Below are 6,000 nucleotides of genomic sequence, written 5' to 3' on the forward strand. Positions count from 1 at the left end.
GAGATGTCCGTCAGTGGGCATGGCTGATGGACTCCTCCCCAGGGAGCGTACTAGCGGCATTGTGTAGCCCAGACCAGATGTGGGTGGTGAATATTTGTGTGTAGAGGGGTTGTGGACGTTACCATGACGGATGTGTGGCGTTGATATGGTTCGTACAAAGGTAACACCACCTTCATTCAGCATGTCGACTCATGTGAATGGTGTCAAGGGGAACAACTGGCCCAGTAAGACACGTGTTGTGGGGGACGGTCCTTCAGGGGACGTCTGAGTCCCCGAGTGTCCAGAGTGGAGACGGAGAGCTTGACTGCAGAGTGTGGAGGGGTTAGGAGAGGTGATGCTGTGTATGTCTGAGACAGAACGATAGCCAGGTAGCAGGGGCATCCTCTCAGTATTTATTCTGTATATATTATGTCAATACACATCTTATAAAATGGCAATCTAATTCCCTGACCTCATATGCTGCAATATCTACACACACACACACACACACACACATATATATATCTACACACACACACACACACACACATACATATATATATATATATAAATGTGTGTGTGTGTATATATATATATATACACACACACACATACACACCCATATATATACTATATATATATATATATATATATATATATATATATATATATATATATATATATATATATATATATATATATATATATATATATATATATATATCCATTCATGCATGATATTTGACCCAGTGAGGATGGCTGGCAAGCCATTTGGGTTCCTGCTCATGTTAAGTCACTTACACTACATCTCGGTTGTTTCTCGCCCGTGCCGGTGTCATTTATTAGCTCTAATGAGGAATTCCAATTAGAGTGTATACTGCAGCCCTCGAGACAGCCGGGGAGAAGACATGGACAGAGATTGTGGCTGCAGGCTATATTAATCTGTTAGTTCATGTCTGTAGAAACCCCATCACAGCTAATGAGCTGGTCAGCCGGCAGCCCGCCCACCCCTCCGCCACGCGTGTCCGTCACGCTGAGCCGTCGCTTAGGGCAGCTATGGATCGACCAGCCCCCCTGAGCACAGTAACCCCACCAGCGGCCACCCAAGGAGATGCAGACCCTGAAGGAGACGTGGGCGCTGATTAGATCTGGGTCAGGATGAGACTCGCGTCTGAGCCCCAAACACCCCGGATGGAGGCTGGAGCAGGGTACACACTATGTAAGGAAGAGCCCATCCATGCTGCCACTATGAGCACGGGGCAGATAGATGATGAACACGGGGCAGATAGATGATGAACGCGGGGCAGATAAGTGATGAACACGGGGCAGATAGATGATGAACGCGGGGCAGATAGATGATGAACACGGGGCAGATGGATGATGCGGAAGGTACCCTGCAGCATCTGCACTAGACACACGAGTCAGGTCCCAGTAAGGACGCCTTCTGCACCTGCACGAGAGGGAGCGGGTTAACCAATACCTGACTTGAACCCTACCTTTAACCACTACCCAGCCTACCCTTAACCACTACCCAGCCTGTATGTCTCTGATTTTCAACATCAGAGACTCAGGTTGGGGTCTACAGACCACTTGCTGCGTCTCTACACAGGGGCCAACGTGTACCTTGCGCGTCGCTATAGCGACATGTTGCCAAGCAAGCCAATGGCGTCGATGCATGTCACTATGGGATGGCGACGGGCTGTGGGCGGTGCAACCTGCCAGCAGCAGCGCGGACGTCGCCATCCAACACCACTGAACCGTAACGGGGCCATCGGAAGAAGAGCGGGAATGTGAGCCGACTTGGGTTGGATCATCCTTGGATACCCGGAGACGCAGTCCAACAATCACAGGTCATCGATCACTGTGGTGACGTCAGAGACCCACTAAAGCTTTTCTCTTTTTTCTTTTCTTTATTAGGCCTTTTTGCAGAAGCTGGCGCCGCATGTCGGCCTGCAGTCCAGGGAGCGCGTGTGACGCGTTATAAACAGGTGAATATAGGTTTTAAATGAGCTGAGCAGAAAGTCACCCGGCTGTGGCGTCCTCCTGCCCGGCTGTGGCGTCCTCCTGCCCGGCTGTGGCCTCCTCCTGCCCGGCTGTGGCCTCCTCCTGCCCGGCTGTGGCATCGTCCTGCCCTGCTGTGGCCTCCTCCTGCCCGGCTGAGGGCTGATGGGACATAATGGTGTGGAAAGTTCACTGTGGGTTTATTAACATCACGTAGGGCCTGTTAATGGAGTGCACATTATTCCAGATGGACGGATAATAAAGGAAGTGACATGTTTGGCAGAGGGTGCTGAGATCATTTGGGACGCAGGGGAGTGTGGATGGGCACTTGGGAGGGTGCATGGGATCGCTCCCCGGAGCCGCGTGGCTCCAGCAGACCCCCGGAGCCGATACACAACGTGTCTTCAGAGTTGTTTGTCCTGGAGTGGAAGTGGGGAGCCTGGTGGACGCCTGGTATCAGTTCTTGGCTGGTTTGTCTTCGCTCTATTGGGGATGTTTAAAGGCAAGCAGTTACAAAGGGGGGGGGGGGTATATCAGTACCCTCCACAGTTCTCCAGTTACACAAACACAACAATTCAACCGTTTTTTTATCAACACTGACTTTAATTTCGGTGCATTTCTTGCAGGGATGCACCATACTGGAGTTCTGCCGATATCCAATAGCCGATATTTCCCAACTCATGTCGGCCAGTCGCCGATGCCGATACCGATATATGCACACGTCTTTATTGCATATATTTGTAGAGAGCATCAGCTGAAGCGGTCACGCTGACCGCGGAAGTCGCGCACACCCACACGCGCATCGCACTTCGGGTCTCTATCTTTACACGGCCGGTGTGTTTCTCATACGTAGCCCCCCAACACACGAGCAGAACCTGTTTGAACATGATTAAAGGGGGCGTTGCCGTTGCCTACCAACACGGGGAACATCGGTTCGAATCCCCGTGTTACCTCTGGCTTGATCGGACATCTCTACAGCCGTGTCTGCGGGTGGGAATCCGGATGTGGGTATGTGTGGGTATATGCTGCACTAGCGCCTCCTCTGACGACTGGTGGTAATAGCGTGATCTTGCCACGCGCTACGTCCCCCTGGTGAAACTCCTCACTGTCAGGTGAAAAGAAGCAGCTCCACATGTATTGGAGGAGGCATGTGGTAGTCCGCTGCCCTCCCCGGATCAGCAGAGGGGGTGGAGCAGAGACCGGGACGGCTCGGAAGAGCGGGGTGATTGACCAAGTCAACCCAGTCGCACGGACGTTCGTGATGGCATCACCTTAATTAATCTATCGTGATACCATCACGATTATGACCTGATTTACGTGAAGTGGTCACGATCTGATAGAACCCTAACCCTAACCCTAACCTTCGTGACCACATCACGTAAATCAGGTCATAATCGTGATGGTATCACGATCGAAAGTCTGTGCGACTGGGTAAGGACCAAGAACAATTGGGGTGAAAAAAAAAGGGGGGGCACACAAAAAAACAGATTAAAGTGAATACCTCATTGTTCCAGAGGCAATGCAACGCAGCAATGCAACCTTGTGGGTTTTTGCATTGCACATTAAAACAATACACCAATCAAACCAGTGTGTCTCTCTGAACCTGTCGTTAAAACCATCTAGTTAATTAAGTCAGTATCAGTTAATGCATTTGCATTACCCATTTTCCAAAGTAGTCTACTTGAAAACTCAGGAAACACGCTACTGGCACGCAACCACACACAGCACAGACGCAGTTGGTGGGGCAGGTAAAAAGCCGCTCTGCCCCGGCCACGTGGCGCACCACACCCACGCCCGGTTGCGCACGAGCAACGCGTCATCTCATGGGCTGCATGTTGGGCCGACGCCGATATTTCCTTCTGAAGCCTTTATCGGCTGACACCGATGACGTACCGATATCACCGTGCAGCCCTGATTCCATGTGTTGCTCGTGCCCTGCAGCGGCACCCAAAACTCGAAACGCGCACAACCCGCGAGCAAGGTGTGACCCACACGCTTCCGGACCCGTTAAACCACATAACAGCCATGTTGCTAGCTTCATAAACTGACAATGATGACGAACTCTCATGGACGTGGCGCCTGACTCAGACGATTAGCTAGCTTTTGCAATTACCCCCTCCCGTCCCCCGAACAGCGAACGGGGAGGAGGAGGGGGGGGCACGTGAAACACAGTGATTAAGAAATGCTGTAACGCTTCAATTACCGAAACGGTGCAGACATTCAGTTAATTGTGTTTGTGTGCTCCTCTCTTACCCCCAACCCGCTCACCATGGCAATGGCTGACAGACTCAGACACGTGAATATAATTAGCCAAAGAGAGGCGCTATGAAGTACAGGAGGCTGCAGCACGAGACCATGTTCAGAGAGGGGGGGAGAGAGAGAGGCAGGAGTGAGAGGAGAGGGTGAGAAAGAGAAATGATCGAACGCACAGTATAAGTGAGGGATTTACAGTAATACAGGGCCTTGAAAAGTGCTCTGAGAGAGCCGAGTTTCTCTCTCTGTGCGTGTGCGTGCGTGTGCGTGCGTGTGTGCGTGCGTGTGTGCGTGTGTGTGAGTTATAGCCCTGCATTGGGGATTACTCCTCAACGCCTGCTCCTCTGGGCTTTAGAATTCATCAATAATACATATATAGAAACAGATGCAGCCCAGAATATACAGTTCCCGAGACTATAAATAATACAAGAAGAAATAATGTCAGAAAATAATAATTGAGCCTATGCAACAGCCAGGCCCTACAAAGGCAAGCGCCGACTTTAAGTCCGCCTCTCTACAGGTCCAGAGTCTTAAGAGTTGAAATAAAGTCCACTCACAAAACTAAAACTTCTGCTCCACCATTCTGGATTTGGAAGTTTAAAGTGATGGAAATTCCAGGTCCCACTAAGAAACAATAGGGGGCGTCCAGGTAGCGTAGCGGTCTATTCCGGTGCCTACCAACATGGGGATCGGCAGTTCGAGCCTTCGGCTTGGTCGGGCGTCCCTACAGACAGAATTGGCCGTGTCTGCGGGTGGGAAGCCGGATGTGGGTGTGTGTCCTGGTCGCTGCACCAGCGCCTCCTCTGGCTGGTAGGGGCGCCTGTTCAAGGGGGAGGGGGAACTGGGAGGAATAGCGTGATCTTCCCACGTGCTACGTCCCCCTGGTGAAACTCCTCACTGTCAGGTGAAAAGAAGCGGCTGGTGACTCCACATGTATGGGAGGAGGCATGTGGTAGTCTGCAGCCCTCTCCGGGTCGGCAGATGGGGTGGAGCAGCGACCGGGACGGCTCGGAAGAGTGGGGTAATTGGCCGGATACGATTGGGGACAAAAAGGTAGAAAAAAAATCCCCTCCCCAAAAACATCCGCCCCCCACCCAAAAAAATATAGAAACAGATTTTAGACTTTACTTGTGCGTGCACTTGATTTATTATGATATGATCAAAAGGACCTGCCTCACTGAGGAATAATAGTAGACATTTGCTGCATAATACATTTGAATTTGTTTGAATAAAATGGATAGATTATATGCTCAGACTGTTCTCTCATATTCTTACGGGGCTTTTCTCGATTTAAGTAAATAAATTTGAACTGGAGTGAATGTTGATCTCTTATGTGTATGATTGCCTTGAATTCTTGCACCTTTCTACCATCTGAGGCCAACATTGTATCTAATGTGAATGGATTGTATCTAATGTGAATGGATTGTATCTACTATGAATGGATTGTATCTAATGTGAATGGATTTTATCTACTGTGAATGGATTGTATCTCATTTGAATGGATTGTATCTACTGTGTATGGATTGTATCTACTGTGAATGGATTGTATCTACTGTGAGTGGATTGTATCTAATGTGAATGGATTATATCTAATGTGAATGGATTGTATCTAATGTGAATGGATTGTATCTAATGTGAATGAATTGCATCTAATGTGTATGGATTGTATCTACTGTGAATGGATTGCATCTAATGTGTATAGATTGTATCTAATGTGAATGGATTGTATCTACCGTGTATGGATTGTATCTACTGTGAATGGATTGT

Source organism: Lampris incognitus, chromosome 3 (assembly GCF_029633865.1).
Source record: "Lampris incognitus isolate fLamInc1 chromosome 3, fLamInc1.hap2, whole genome shotgun sequence".
In the NCBI taxonomy this organism is placed as follows: domain Eukaryota; kingdom Metazoa; phylum Chordata; class Actinopteri; order Lampriformes; family Lampridae; genus Lampris; species Lampris incognitus.